Source organism: Aphelocoma coerulescens, chromosome 4, assembly GCF_041296385.1.
Source record: "Aphelocoma coerulescens isolate FSJ_1873_10779 chromosome 4, UR_Acoe_1.0, whole genome shotgun sequence".
Taxonomy (NCBI): Eukaryota; Metazoa; Chordata; class Aves; order Passeriformes; family Corvidae; genus Aphelocoma; species Aphelocoma coerulescens.
Genome location: NC_091017.1, coordinates 76,700,692 through 76,717,176, shown reverse-complemented (window position 1 = coordinate 76,717,176; position 16,485 = coordinate 76,700,692). Strand labels below are relative to the sequence as shown.

Genomic DNA, 16,485 nt, shown 5'->3' with positions numbered 1-16,485 from the left:
ACTGTGTTTTTCTGCTCTCCAGAGAAACCAAAATCATGATTTTACCAGTGGCTGTGAGGGTTTATAAACAAGGTTTGCAAACGAGGGGAACTGGATTTGAAGCGTTTTCCTCCCTGACTTTTGTGAGTGCCAAAAGCATTGTGAGGCACGTCTTCTGCTGAAGGCTTCAAGCTGAAAAGTCTGACTGGAGCAGTTGTGCTGCCAGACACAACTGTTTTTCAGCACAATCCACAAATAAGACATCGGAGCGTGTTTCCAGGTGGAAGGAAAATTGCCTGACAGGTATTTCTGGAGCTGCAAGCCCAGAGAGATGCTGCCTTAAAAAGTCAGCTCACCGAAATGCCACGATTTTTCCATTTTCTTGGATGACCAATCCAGCGAGTGGATGAAATGGTGCTGAACATGTGGGGCCAGGGAAAACTGAGCCCATGGATTTTATAGAGTTTGAAGAGCTTCCTATCCGGGAAGTGTCCAATGCCAGGTTGGATGGGGCTTGGAGCGACCTGGGCTAGTGGAAGGTGTTCCTGCCCGTGGCACAGGGAGGAACGAGATGGTCTTGAAGGTCCTGTCCAACCTGGCCTTGAACACTTCCAGGATGGGGCAGCCACAGCTTCCCCGGGCAACCTGTGCCAGGGTTTTACCACTCTCATTGTAAAAAATGTTCCTTACATCCAGAACTTGGAGAAGAACTGGAGAGACACATTTTTTTCCCCTGCTTTGAGGCAGGAAAATAAGTGAGAATAATTTTTTTTCTCCAGCAGCATCACCTAAAGCCTTGAAAGCACAGTCCCCCCCACTCACAACTGCACGAAGAAGCAATTTCTTCTCCCACTCACCAGCAATACTGGGGAAGTGTTAGATGGAGTGTTAATTACCTATAAATGTGATTTATGAGCTGGAAACAATACAAGACACCCACCAACCACCACATACAAGCAACTGGCCAAGCATGAGGGCACCCGGTCCTGGGCGGACTGGGATTGGCACATTGCAGATAACAAATTAATGCAACCAGTGGGATTCGGCTGCCATTGATGGTTTAGTTGGAGGCATTATTTCCAACCTTTTAATAGGCTTATTTACAGGAATTAGTCCTTTAATTCCATGTGCTCGTGTATCCAGTGCAATATAAGCCGGCTGGATGCGACCACAGAGAGAACATCTGCTTTTGTGAGCATTTAGGGAAATTATTGCCAATTACAGGGACGGCAGGTGAGGGCAGCTGGGGAGGGACAATCTGTCAGGAGGGATGAGGAGCCTTGCTAGAAGCTGATGTGAGCAGGAAGTTCTCTGGGAACATAAATATCTCAGCAAAAAGGAGCTATTGCCCAGAGTGCCATCAAAATACCCTCAGCAAGGAAAGGATTTCCACGGTCTGTGGAGTTTTGGGGTGATCCCTGTTATTATTCACACTGTCAGCATTTTCAGCAGGTCAGTGTCCCAAATATTTATTCTCATCAGCCCATGCTCCTGAAAACTGACCACACTCTGCTTGCCTCTAGTGGTTCTATTTCCACCTTTATCTTTCTTTTATTTTCTTTTGTTTCCATCTGTTTTCTACCAATTTTTCTAATCTGCCTTTTCTTCACCTGTTTTCCTTTCCATCTTCTGTGCCCAAGAGGGGTGTCCTCGTTTAAGGCAAAGCAATGCTGTAGGCACAGGTCACGGAGCCAAACCAAGCTGGGCACCTTCTATCATTGCTACTGCTATAAACACATTATATAAAAATATATTTATGGATGTGACCAGAAGGTCAAGGGAGGAGATTCTGCCTCCAGTGCTGTGTCCAGCTCTGGGACCCCCAACATCAGAAGGACGTGGAGCTGCTGGAGCAAATCCAGAGGAGGCCACGGAGCTGCTCCAAGGGCTGGAGCCCCTCTGCTCTGGAGCCAGGCTGGGAGAGCTGGGGGTGTTCAGCTGGAGAGGAGAAGGCTCCAAGGAGAGCTCAGAGCCCCTTCCAGGGCCTAAAGGGGCTCCAGGAGAGCTGGAGAGGGACTGGGGGCAAGGGCTGGAGTGACATGACACAAGGAATGGCTTCCCACTGGCAGAGGGCAGGGATGGATGGGATATTGGGAAGGAATTTTTCCTTGTGAGGGTGGTGAGACACTGACACAGGGTGCCCAGAGAAGCTGTGGCTGCCCCTGGATCCCTGGAAGTGTCCAAGGCCAGGCTGGATGGGACTTGGAGCAACCTGGGCTAGTGGAAGGTGTCCCTGCCCACAGCAGGGGGGTGGAACTGGATGAACTTTAAGGTTCCTTCCAACCCAAACCATTCTGTGATTCGATAATTCTGTGATTATGTATCTACAAACGTATTATAAACCTAATACAATAGAGCCACTACAAATTATATATATATTTTGCTATAAACCTACCATAAACCCAATATCACTGCAATAAACATATTTCCTGCTGACACAAGATTGTAAGAACCAGTCCTAAACACCACGGTGGGTTCAAGCCCCTGCTGATACGGACACAAAACCTAATGTTCAGTAGTTCTGAAAAATATATAATTAAAATGCAGCTTCTTATCTTTGAAGTGATTAACCAACATCCTGGGACGACTGACTTTTAGCCCTCCCATGTTATTCACAATTCATCCTCTATTTTCATCTCCCCAACAAAAGGCTGAACTCAACTGTATTATTGTCAGCCTGGGCTTTTATCTCCAGCCTTCGAAGCGGCCAAGGCATGGGACAGAACAATGGCTCTCACAGGAGAACAAATACAATCTGAACAAAAATACCCTGTTGCTAAGGTCTAAACCAGCCTTTTTTTGGGCACAGCCGGGTAGCTGGGAATTCCAGAGAACCCTATATAAAAAAAAAAAGGGAGAATTAGGACTCAGATAGGGAAGGTAACCTGACACTCAGCACTGCTGTGTTCTTCCCTCCAGGATGGCATTTAAAATAAGAGTATCACATAAAACCAAAGCCCATGGTTGGGAGGAAAGCTGAAGTTAGAGGAGCAAGCCCAGAGGTCCATGGAGGTGTTGGCCCACACAGCCATAGTGCAGATGTTGGGCAGGTCCAGCTGGGACCTCCTCTCCAGAAAAGCCCTGGCCCCAACAGCAATGATTTCTCTTGTGAAATCCACCCCAAAAGCAACTGCAGAGCAGCTGTGTGTGGTTTCTGCATCCTCAGCCAAGGGAGCAGCACCTGCTTCTGCTTTTGAGGTTCAGTAGAGAAATGGTCCTCCCCAGCAGCGTCTGGGCAAGGAACTGAGTCTGGCTGTGGTGTCCTCCCCACTAAACACAAGGGTTTCCAGCAGCAACGTGGATCTGGGGTCAGGAATAACCCCAAGATCAGGAAAAGCACGACTGACAGCCCTGGCAAGGTGCTGCAGGGTGGGATGTTGGGTGAGGGGACAGCAGAGCCTTGGTGGTCCACAGAGGCCACCAGCCTCCATGACCAGCCCACCATCCTCCCCTCTAGATGGAGCTGCAGGAGAAGCCTGAGGTCCCTCCCTAAAGCGAAGGTGGATGCACCCCATCATCTCCAAGAACAGAATCACAGAATGATGGAATGGTTTGGGTTGGAAAGGACCTTAAAGATCATCCAGTTCCACACCCTGCCATAGGCAGGGACACCTCCCACTAGCCCAGGTTGCTCCAAGCCCCGTCGAACCTGGCCTTGGATACTTCCAGGGATCCAAGGGCAGCCACAGCTTCTCTGGGAAATTCATTCCAGGGCCTCATCACCCTCACAGGGAAGAATTCCTTCCCAATATCCATCCCTGCCCTTTGTCAGTTTGCAGCCATTCCCCCTTGTCCTGTCACCTGCAGCTCAGTGCTAGAAAAGAGAACAAGTTCCTGAGGCAATTACATGAAAAACCAGCAAATTACCAGTTTAATTATTTCTTCCGGCCACATACCAGTAAAATGCCCATCACGGCAAATCAAAAAATACAGAGCCTCCCAAAATAATGCTCCCATCCTTTGGTGAGGCAGTTCTGTGCTGAAAACCTGCTCAAAAGCCTGGAAGAGCTGCTGTGCTCAGGGGCACCACGGCGGCAGCAGCTGCCGGAAGGAACAGCTTCTCTGAAGTGTTTGGAGATTGTGTTTGCACTGGGACCACAAATATTTTTGGACACATGTAGGCAGCAGTGAAGAGATGAATCCTGGCCATTTCATGTGCAAAACAAAACACAAAGAGGGAATTTCAAGTTTCCTTGATGACAGCAGAGGCTGGATGCATGTAAAAGAGACAACAGAGTCAAGGTAACACTGGAATTCCGTTTTTATGACCCATTTTGCTTTTTTCCCCAATAAACGAGTTCTCCCTGGGCAGCCATTAAACATCACCATTTGTCACTTAGATTTTAGTGATATGAAAATAAACATTAAGAGGCTACGACAGAGCTGAAATCCCCCTGCATTAGGCACCTAAGCCAAACAAAATTATGCTGAATTAAATTAATTTCAGTCCCATCCGGAAGGACAGAGCCCTCCACTCAGATTAAATCATTCCAACAGCAATGAAGACGCCAGCACCCGAGACATCCCCATCCTTGAAAGTCTTTGCTGTTCCTTTTAAAAGGCTTTGAAAAGCAGCTTTACTACAAAAACACCCATTTCCATCAGGCCCTGGATAGCAGCATAATACACAGAAGGCTCCTCAGTGTTGCTGTTAAATAAGAGACCCCCCAAACCAGGCATTAAATGGTACAGGAGCTCCCACACAACAGAGAGGGCTTTCTGTGCCTGCACGGACACAACACAAAGTCTGTTGCTCGAGACCAGGACGGTGTTTGGCGGCGCAAGAGCCCGGCCTGACAAACTCATCTCGTTTTTACAGAGTCATAGCATGTTTGGGTTGGAGGGGCCTTAAAGACCATTCAGTTTCACCTCCCTGACATGGCCAGGGACACCTTCCACTAGGCCAAGTTGCTCCAAGCTGGTCTTGAACACTTCCAGGGATCCAGGGGCAGCCACAGCTTCTCTGGGCATCCTGTGCCAGGGCCTCCCCACCCTCACAAGGAGAAATTCCTTCCTAATATCCCATCTAACCCTGCCCTCTGCCAGTGGGAAGCCATTCCCTGTGTCCTGTCACTCCAGGCCTTGTACAAAGTCTCTCTCCAGCTCTCCTGGAGCCCCTTTAGGCACTGGAAGGGGCTCTGAGCTCCCCCAGGATCCTTCCCTTCTCCAGGTGAGCACCCCCAGCTCTCCAGCCTGGCTCCAGAGCAGAGGGGCTCCAGCCCCTGGAGCAGCTCCGTGGCCTCTTCTGGACTCGCTCCAGCAGCTCCATGTCTTTCCTGTACTGTGGATCCCAGAGCTGGACACAGCACTGGAGATGGAGCACCTTGGGAGCAGAGTAGAGAACAGAATCCCCTCACCTGACCTGCTGGCCAGCCTTCTTTGGACACAGCCCAGGGTACAATTCTCTTCCTGGGCTGTGACCTGGCTCATTTTTCATCCACCAACACCCCCAGATCCTTCTGGGCAGGGCTGCTCTCAATCCACTCATCCCTCAGTCTGTTCTGATCCTGGGAATGCCCCGATCCAGGCACAGGACCTTGCACTTGGCCATGTTTAACCTCATCAGGATCACGAGGCCCCTCTTCCCCAGCCTGCCAAGGTTCCTCAGCATGGCATCCTGTCCCTCAAGTGAATCACCTGCACCTCTCAGCTTGGTGCCATCACTTTTGAATCCATGCCATGCACCCTGAGGCCATCCTGGCTCAAATCCTCCTTGTTGCCCTTAGTCCAAACCAAATCCAGTCCAATCCTTCAGTGGCACACATCCATCTCCGAGCTGTGCCCTGTCCCAAATCAGACACATTCCTGGATGATTATCTATGGGATTGGTTCTTCCCAAATGGGTGATGTAGCACCCCAAGCCATCCTGTCCTTGTACAGCAATGGGGGGACATGAGTGCCAAGTTGAAGAACCCCTGCAATCCTTCCATAACCAAATGCAGGGATGTACCAAAGAGGAGGGAGAAAAGGAGATGACATTTTGGGACACGCACAAGGCTTAAAACCAAAATCCTACAGATGGAAAAGGGGCAACATCTAACAGACAAACAAAGCAAAAGGGATGTTACAAGTGGTCAGTTCATTACAGGGTCATTTTTGGACACAGCAGTGCTGGGTTAATGGCTGGACTCAATGATCTGAGAGGTCTTTTCCAACCTAACTGAGTCTATGATTCTATTTCTACCTTAATAACACCCTCAGGTTGGGGCACCGTTCTTGAAGGAACCATCTCCAATCAATTTCAGAGATCTAGACATGATTTCCAGAAGTGCCTTGACTTAAATATGAACCAACAAGCCTCTACTCCTCTGTGGAGTACTTTCCTCTACTCCTCTCCCCCACAGCCTTACAGGCATCCCATGGGTTCTGGGTGTGATTTGCCTGGCTTTAAAACCCAGGTTTTCCAGATGTTATGGGATCTCTTCACATGCTCTGTACATCCCTGATGCTCCGATGTACAAATGCTTGTACAATTACACGTTTGGATGCTGACTGCTCCCCACCTCCCACTCTGGAAGCTGCAGGAAAAGCAGACCTGGAGTCTTTGGAAAAAATGGTGCCGTCTTCATTCTCGATTAATGAATTATCCCATCAGGAGCACAAGAAAGGGATTAGCTCTGAAGTGCCCCCTGGTTGCTTTGCTGAAGGAAAGCCCCATATCTCCACCACCACTTTGCAGAGGATGGCAATGAAGACAAAGGATTCTTGAGTGGAATTCTGACCCCCTCCCAGCTCCAAAGCAGTCAAAATGACAGGTACAGCTCAGCCTCTAAAGCAGGTTGTGCACTACTGGAAAAGACTGGAAAGAGAGAGCACAGGGCAAAGCAGAGCAGTATCTGCTCTCTCCAGGTGGCCTTTCCTGGCAGCAGAAGGGCATTTCAGGTGTGGGATACTCTTAAACCACCTGGAGGAACCAGTTATTCATGGCAGAAGCTAAGATAGTTATTAAGAGTCCAGGAAGGAACATCAACAGTGAGATACTTTCAATCCTTGCTGGTGTGGACTGGAATTAAAATTCATGAGTTTGAGATGAATGGCCACCCATCCCAACTCACACCCCAACACATCTCTGGCTGTGACATTAAGGTAGAGACAGAATTAATCCAACACCATCTTCCCCCTGACCTATTTGGGCACAGAGATAAGACCCCCAAAATACCTCACAATATCCAGCCTGGTGGCACTGCCATAGGCTGGTTTTTATCCCCACCACTGATTCTCCCCTTGCTCCAGAGGACACTCTGAGGGACAGGAGAAGCTGTAACATCTCTGAAAGCTGCTTTAGTACAAAGGGAAGGACCTGGAGGGAAGGGAAGGAAGGTTTCAGATTTGGTTGAAGGATGCAGCTGTTGCTGAGCAGCTTTAACTCCTCTCATCCCAGATTAGCTCCTCGGAACTCACCAGGAACTTTCCAGCTGTTTCACTTGCTGGAACGATGCCACATTTGTGTGTCAGACTAAACATCTGTGCTTTTAAGCCCGGGATTTTCAGATCAGATCTATGTGTTTGGAGGGGGAAAATAACAACACAAACTGTCTGTTAGGGGAGTTCCATTGAACAGAGCCACCATTATTTCTTCCTCCCCATCCCCCATGTGACCCCTCCTCTTCTCCCTCCACAGGCAAAGCGGTTCAACAGATTTCAGGAAAATGCAGAGAAAAACAATATTGTACATTTTCTGTGGTCAGTCTTTTCCTGTTAAGTCAGAGACGAGCTACCAGAAACACAGCCTGCAGTTGGCATCTTCTCCTCCTGCTTCACCACTTCAGGGGAGCACCCAACCTGGGATCTGGGGTTTGAGGACCAGCTGGGTATCCCAGTATGAACTGGGAAAGGGTGCTGGTTTACCCCATGGGTGTGTGCAGTCATGTGTTTCCATTCCTGCTCTTAGAGGGCACCCGCTGGAAGAGATGACAGGATCCCTCCAGTTGTTGGCTTTTGGTGCTCCACGAGTCTCCATGAGCTCCACATCATCCCCTTTTGCACCCTCCCAGCTCTCCATCAGCCCTCACTACTGGAGCAGCCTTTGGCCCCTGCTGACACCCATCCCCACCCTCACTTGAAGACAGGAGTTAAGTGCTTCTGTGTTGACAGCTGGCTCTGAAGTATCTCAGATGGTCAGTACAGCATGGGGACCATGATCTGTGCTTCTGGACTGATCCCCCACTGGAGGGGCACCCCATATCTCACCATCAGCATCATCTCATGTCTCAGCATCTTTGCTCTCTCCCCTCACCTCCCTCGCAGGGAAGAATTTCTTCCCAATATCCATCTAAACCTGTCCCTGCTGCCCAGCACCACTCCAGGCTTCTCCCTCCACAAGACCCTCATGGCCCAACAGCATTTTTGTTTGGGGCTTTTGCTCCTTTTCCATTTCAAAAGACCTGAGCTATTACAAGAGCTGGCACATGGAACACCAAAATTGGGGGTTTAACAGCCTGGCAGGTAAAAACCATGAGTCACAAAGCATAGGAGCACTCAGGGACATCAAATTGCACAAGCCCTGCAGTAAAAGGAGGACTTGGTGGGGCAGGAGAAGGGAAATCTGGCGCCTCTTGTTCACACCCAGTGGGTCCCTGGAGCAAAGTGCTCCCAGGACCACACCTGTGGCACAAGGATCTGCTCACCTGCCATGAGCCAGGGAGCCAGCCTGGAAGCAGGTGACAAGCTGGGCAGCCAAGGACAGCGATGTGTCCCAGATCTTTGCCATCATCTCCATTCCTCCTCGCTGTGCAGAAACTTTGGGATCAGGGAGCCAGATATTGTTTCAGCATCACAGAGTAGCGGCATCAGGTTTTTGTGTGTGTCTCACTGTGCACCCACCTCCCCTCTCCCAGCCCAAGGGAGCTGCCACTCGGGCTCTTTCCACCCTTTTCATAGAGGAAAACTGTCAGGATCAAAGGAGGCTCCTGGGTGAGAGGCTGATGAGAAAGGGCAGGAACTGGAGAGGTGACAGCGAGAGGAGAAGGGGGCTGAGCCAAGTGAGGAGCTGTTCCTCTGTGCTGCAGCCTCCAGCCATGGAACCTCAGTGGCAGCTGAGCAGCAGAGGGAGGAGAGAGAAGAACACCTGTGTTCAGGCTGATGAAAATACTGGGTGACCACATAAAAAGAGAGAGCTCCTGCTCCTGCTGCTCCTCAGTGTCGCTGCTCTTGGCCATCCTCAGATGACCCCAGGTTTTACTGGGAGAGGAAAATTTGATTTCAAGTCTTACCCTGGAAGTCCTTTGGTTGCACTAGATGGAAGAAGCTCTCTTGGGAAGTGAAGCACAGAGGTCTCAATTCCCTGCTGAACCAAGCCCTGGCATTCCCACAGAACAGACAAACAGAAGTGGCCTTTTTCCTTCCTCTTTCCCAGCAAAATGAGAAGCATCTCGAACATTTGGCTATCCCATGCCTACCAGGACATCTGTGGTTTGGGTGGAAGAACAACTTAGGGTTTCCATACAACCCCTCACTCTCCCCACACATCCATCCATCTCCCATGTGGTTTGGGAGCAAAATCCACGTTAAGGCAGAGAGAAGTGGATTTTTAATTTTTTTTTTAATGGATCCTTTGCAGTGCTCTGATCCTAAGTGCTCTGAGCAGCCCTGGGAGGACAGATCCCAGCCTGCTGCATGTTTCTCTACAGAGGGAGAGAGGAAGCCTCTCAGACATCTGCATCACCTGCTCATGGATGTTCAAAGCCTTCTGTTCACCTTGAACCATGTCACCCCAGCTCTTTTGAAGGAGGACTCCTTGTGAAAATCGGTTAAAGGCAGGGCCAGGCTGCATTTACCTTGGCACCTGATTGCCTTCCAGAGTCCTCCCATTTCCTCCCTGAGCAATTAGTTATTAGCTTGTCAGTGGGGAGAGGAGGAATAAAGCACTCCACCCAATTTTTCCCAAGTCTTTTGCCACTGTGGCCAAACCCCTGACCATGCCTAACACCTGCAGTTTGTCAGAGTATTGCAAAATAATACTATTTTATTGCTAGCTAAATATTATATCATTATATATGATTGGTATAGCAAAATAATACTATTCTATTGACAAAAGCTATCAATAAAAACCCTGAGATCCTTTTTTTGGGATGCTACAGGTATTAAGCTGCTTCCAAAGATGAGATGCAAGGTCACCCAGAAGCGCTGGAGCTGATAAACAGCCCCACGACCGCTTTATAATCTGTGCCAAACAAACCAAGCATATCAGAATAACGTTCAGAAAGGTGAAACACCTGTTATATATAATTTCCAATGTTCCTGCTGAGGAAAAAAAAAAAGGAAATCCCTCCTTGCTGCTGTGGGAGAAAGCGTCCCTTCCAGGCTCCACGAACTTTCCATCCCGAACGCAGCACACCGAAACACGCCGCTGTGTCCAACTGACCCATTTTTTCCCCTTTACAAACTGGGTGAATAGGGACAAAACCATCTTATTTTCATTGAGAAAACATAATTCCCTCTAAGCGAGGTGCGATCCCGGCCTCGCTCTCCCGACGGCGAGTCCCCTCCTGACCTATTTACGGAAGTGCTGCAGCGAGGATTTCGGCGTGATCCGCCACGTAAAAGCCTAAAATTACACTGCCCTACAAAGAGCTGGGATAAATTGACCCCTCTAAGCAAACGGGTTGCCAGGCTTTTATCTTCCCCCCATTGTTGGCTGACGCTGGAGCGGAATAATGAGACGATGCGGGGCTCTACGGGGCACGATTGGAAAACTCTGCCTTAGCAACTCAATTGTGTCCCTGATGCCTGCGCTGGCTTTTATACACAGCTACTGGTTTGGAAAGCTGCTTCTGATTTCACACTCACTCAATAAAGCTGCATTTATGATTTTCATCCGCTTATTTTTGCCTGGTGTTATGGTAAAGGGAATAGATTCCGGGGTTTGGGGTTGGGAAGGAGAAGTGACTTTAAAAAAAGGCTGGTGGGGGATTGCTCTGGTTGCATTTTCGTGCCCTTCATCCAGTCTAGACATGAAAGTCTCAGGACAGAGATGATTTCCGCCTCTCTGCAGAGGTTGTGCCATGGTATTAAAAAAAGGGGGATGAAGGGAACAATAAGCATCAAGACGTGTCTAAAATTAGAGGTTTACAAAACAATCTGAATTTACAACATCCCCAGTACAATAAAAGCCAAGAGCGAGCGGGCCAATTATTTAAAAACTGCAGGATAAAAGGAAACCTTGATCAAAACTGTTATCAGGGGAACAAATCTATCTTTATTGTGTTGCAGTTTCGCTGCTGACTGAAATAACTTTTCTAAAATTGCCATTATGCTGCTAAGAATTAGCTAAATAGAAACAACACAGCAAAATCCCACTGCCTTGCCCAAACAATCAACATGACAGCAGCCCACAGTTCCTCCCTATTTTCTGCCAAGGTTTAAATTACAGTTTGGTTTTCCCTTTATGCACCTTTGCTCATCACACAGAAGATGGATGAGTTGATTTCCATGTGATCTTCAGTTAAATTTGCATTTTGAGTCTCAAGTGGTAGCAAAGCTGCAGTTCCAGGACTTTAAGTGAATGGGTAAATTAAGAGGAAAGCACCAAAATTGAGTTTGCTTTGGTGTTGTTATTAGTTTTAATATTAATCTTAAACAAGGAGCAAAATTGATACAACAGCAGTGCCAGAAATATCCTCCTTCTTCTGCCAGGGGAGATGAAAATGTCCTTTAAAATACTGGGGGGAAATAATATTTACAAATCACTGCTGAGAGGAGGGATGCAAAGCCAGCAGGGGATCGGAGATTATGCAGCATCCAACTTCTGCTGTCCCTGACCACTGGGAGAATTCAGAAAGAATTAAGAGTTGTCAAGGGGATAAAGTCACTGTCAAGGAGAACGGACTTTTCCTTTGAAAAGCCATCTCTTCTTCTGAGGGAAAACCAGATCCTTCAGAAATCTGACCTTGCACTTGTGCAAGGGAGTGAACGTGCTCCGAGCACAGATCCAGGGCAGATCTCCACAGGCTTTTCCTTAGGAGAGGACAGCGGAGCTGAGGTTCAATTCTCACACATGGAGTAAGAAAATACGAGCCCTAAAGTACAGAAGCAAATAAAGACAGGCACTGCAATCCCATGGCCTCAAAACCAGGCACGTGTGGACTGTGTTCACATCCACCCCCGTGTCTCCAGAAAAAACATAACCATGGAGTTGTATTTGCTCAGCATCCCTCTGCTCAATTGCACCACACAAGTTGCTCCTTCATCCAGTGCTCTACAGGCCTCATCCTCTCTGCTCCAGCTCTCTCTATCCCAAGAACTCACACTCAGCACTAAACCAAACTCAATCCATCTCCTTCCTAAATGCTATGCACAGTCCACTTTCTCACCTTCTCCCTCCTCCCACGTCCTACAGCTGTTTCCTCCATCACTACCATCCTTCCCAGGTAAGAAACGATTCTCAGATCTCTCCATTCCTCCGTGGAAATCCATATCAAGTCATATATCCTTGCTTTTCTTCCCATCAACAGGCACAGCACCCACTCTGGTAGATAAACGAGGCTGGTGGCAAATCACTCGTGACCTTCAAGCCATGATTCAGCCACGACACACCAACAGCCAGCAGCCACATAATTTCATGTTACAACTGGGTCAAATCCTAACCTGCTTCACAAGGTTTCCTCATCACCACCCTGCACGATGACCAAGAGGTAAAGAGAGGGGAAATAAAAAGTTCATGGCCAGCTACAGGGTGCCCAGAGAAGCTGAGGCTGCCCCATCCCTGGAAGTGTCCAAGGCCCGATTGGACAGGGCTTGGAGCAACCTGGGATAGTGGAAGGTGTCCCTGCCCATGGCAGGGGGTGGTGCAAGCTGAACTTTAAGGTCCCTTCCCACCCAAACCATCCTGTGATTCCATGATGATACATTCTGCTCCAAATTCTTCCCCATTCTCAGAGTTCTGTCCTGTGGAACAAACAGGAAACAGGATTTTTTATGGGTGAAAGCAGAGAAAAAGCTGTTCAAATCTCAGTGAAACAATTTTCAGTTCACAAGGTCCAGAGCTGACACCCCAGGGACACTGGGATGTTTTGGGAGATGCCTCAGCTGCAGCTTCAGGGAAGGTGAAGAGCGCTCCCTGCAAAGAGGGTTACACCCTCCTAAGCCTAGGAAGAGTCACAGCAGGGGATAAAAAGTCTATTTTAATTGAAAATATTTAATTGGAAATATTTCAGAGTGGCAGAATCACAGCCCAGGAAACCAGCAACCCTGTAAGCAGTGACTGATCCCTAAGGCCACCGCACTCCCCAGCTCAGCTCCCCTCCCCACCTCTCAGCAGGAGGAAATGAAAACCACATGGACTGGCCAGGGAAGGGATTGATTAGATCATCTGGTCCTACCCACCAGGCAGAAAAACTGCTCCCTACAAGAAATTTCCCAAATTGCTCCATCCAGTCTCACTTACAAAAGTCCAAAGCGATGGAGTTTCCAGCTCTTCTCCTGGGATATGATTGCTCCCTGCAGGAAGCCTTTCCTAGCAAGACTTTCCTTTCAACAATATCTTCATTTCAATTTGCAGCCCCCCTCTCTCCCCTGCCTGTGTGCATTTATGAACTACACTAATGAAACAGATTAATACCAAAAAGGAATTACAATTTAGGAATAAATTAGTTTATTTTCCTTTTATCCTCTACCAAAAACCCCTCAACATGTCAAAGGAAGTCTGAGTCTCTCTGAAATCTTCCTTTTTAAATTGGTCCCACTGCTCATAATTACATGTCCCCTCTATCCATACAAGTTACTTTGCTTTTCTTTCCCCTGCTCCTTTTTTAGGGAGGAGGGAATGAAGGCAAAGAAAAGAGTAAGAGAGGGTGGGATAAGGGGAGAGAGGAGAGGGACCAGTCCCATCTGATCAGCCTTAATTGCTTGCAACACTCCCCAAGTGTATGAAAATGAAGGTTATGATACTGGTGTTGCCTGATGAATATTCCCAACTTCATTCCAGACGCAGGATCTGAGTTTATCCCATGATTGGCCTTTCTGCACCAGGCAACAGCTTCGACTTCCCAGAAATACCATGGAGGAGAAAGGCTGAGATGTGGTCAAATTGTGGGCAGCAGCTTGGAGAAAAAAAGGACCAAGGGCTCAAATGCTGCTCCAAAGAAGTATTATTTGTTCACAAAAATTGGAAGGGCTGCAAAAGATAAACAAACCCCCAAATATCCACCGGGCTGGAGGTTAAGCACATGCTGATAAAGGGCATCAAAAATGCAATGACTTTTCCACTGAAAAAGTCCTAAAACCCACTAGATCGGAAAACTCTACTCCAACCACCATCCTATTTCCCCACAGGATTTTACACCCACATCTGGTGGTAAAAGCTATTCTAGTTTCTTACAAAAAATGGTGATTTTGGGTTTGATCATAATGGAAATTCTCCCACTGTAGCCAATAATGACCCACTAGATCCAAGAGCCTCCTGCTACTTCAAGATCCTCCCTCTGGCACAGGGACACCTTCCACCAGCCCAGGTTGCTCCAAGCCCCATCCAACTTGGCCTTGAACACTTCCAGGGGTTGGGAAGTACAGGGATGGGGAATTACAAGTCATTAAAAGCTGTTCCCATCCCACAGATGTTCCTGCTCCCACCAGCTGGTGTCCAGCCCAGCTCAGCTTCACTTTTAAAGGTCTCCACTCCTGTCAGGAGTTCTGCTGGATATCTCCATTCCCTCTTGTTCAAAACATTGAACCGTGTGTGTAAGTCCTTGCTACACAAGGATGTGAAGGCCAATGGGAATTTTTTGGATGGGAGGGCTGCTCCAGGTAGAAAAACCCATCGAGGAGGATGTGAGAGAAGCTCTCACTGCAGAGGAACTCTCTGCTTGCTCCAGCAGCAGAGTTTAATTCCCACCCTTGTACAGCATGTTCTAATAGTTAAAAATATTCAGTCGACTTCCACATCTCCTGTGCCCTTTATTTTCCTGATGGCTTCTCCTGGACGGGAAGTACGGGAAAATCCAAACTGCAGCAGTGGAGCAAAGAGCCAGGAACCACTGCAGCCACTGACCCGGGGCCAACTTTGGGTTTTTTTTTGTTTAAAACGCAACTTTTAGAGAGCTGTAAGAATAAATATACATTCTAAACCCTCTAACACTTATTAGAGGTCTAAAAGAAAGCAGTCTTGGAAATAGGAAATGCATATCCACAGGGAAAGCTGGAGCACAGGGAGGCAGCCTGCCCTTCCCTGGCTGCACATCTCCCTTTCTTGGCTGCAAGGAGCAGCAAGGAAGTGATTATAAAGCATTTATTTGCAAAATCACAGCCAATAAATCCAAGAGCAACAACACCCTCCCTCACACCACTCAGTCCTTGGGTGGCGGGGGGAAGGAGAGCTGTAGGTCTGACCAGCAGGCAGGTGCATGGCAGGAGAGCTTCATTCCAAAGCTTTTTGGGAAGAGCTCAAGCCTATAAAGTGGAATATTCACCCAGGCTGCCCCTCACCTCTGCTGTTTTGAAGCCCTAGAAAATAAAAAGCCTTAGAAAGGCAATGACGGTTGTGAAATGAAAACGCCTAAAAAGGTTAAAACAGAAAGAAAAGGACTGGGCTGCTGAATGAGGAAATGAGTAAGGGCGAGCAAGAGAAAATAAAATGGTACAGAAAAAGCCATCTAAATTCTCCTCCCCTTTCCTGGATACAAATACCATCACAAGAAAACCGTAGGAAGCGAATCTGACTGCTTTGAAAATCACTGAGGTCAAAAGCCCGACAGAAGAAAGGAAAAAGGATTAAACAAAGGGATGATATAATCTATCCAGCTATAATTCAAACCTTCGAGGTATAAATAGCTCCACTACAGGGCTCAAGTCAACCACTAATTTACAGTGCAATCAGGAGGGGGAGGCAGATACCCATCCCCACAAGCAGATTAATCCTTAATTGCTCATTTTTGCATTTCTGACACCTTTCTTTGAAGTACCAAAGCTGGTACCATCTCACAAAAGGCGCTGGTGAGCCTGAAAATTGGAGAGATGAGCCTGGCTGCCGCTTGTTCGGGGCCCTGTGCACAGTCCCAGATGCTTTTGTGGGTCCTCTGTGCAAAGAAGAAAGAAGAGGGCTCAGATCCATAGGGATAAGAGAGGATCAAAGCCAGCATTTGCCAGTTTGCCACAAAGGGAAGCAGGACTCGCATGATGGCTCGTGTTTCACAATGTTTTTCCAAGACCTTAATTGCAGATAAATACTTACTGGGACATTCAAATACTTGTGAGCACTTCAATCGCTTCAGAGGCTCTGTAAATCCCTCTAGGAGTACTGGTAAGGATGGGGTGTAGGATGTGAGGTAAGAGGAGCAGGATCATCAGGATCATCAGCTGGTGGGGATGGTGGCTGTCACAAAGGGACACCCAACCCCTTCTCCAGTGTTGTGTCCTTCCCACTGGATTCATCTCGATCCATGTGAGGGAGGCAGTGACACTGATGGAAAGGAAACTGTAGGGGGGGTTTCTTCAGTCCCTGCACACATCCTCTACGCAACTGCATCCATTTTTAGGGGAGAAATTCCTTCATTCTTCACCACATTGTTAACT

General features: G+C 48.0%; 1 protein-coding gene across 1 annotated transcript in view; it reads right to left on the bottom strand.

Annotated features, from left to right (window-relative positions):
* Positions 1–16,485, bottom strand: part of PTPRA (protein tyrosine phosphatase receptor type A) — a 114,574-nt gene that overhangs the window by 31,629 nt on the left and 66,460 nt on the right. The gene's annotated exons all lie outside the window — the stretch shown is intronic.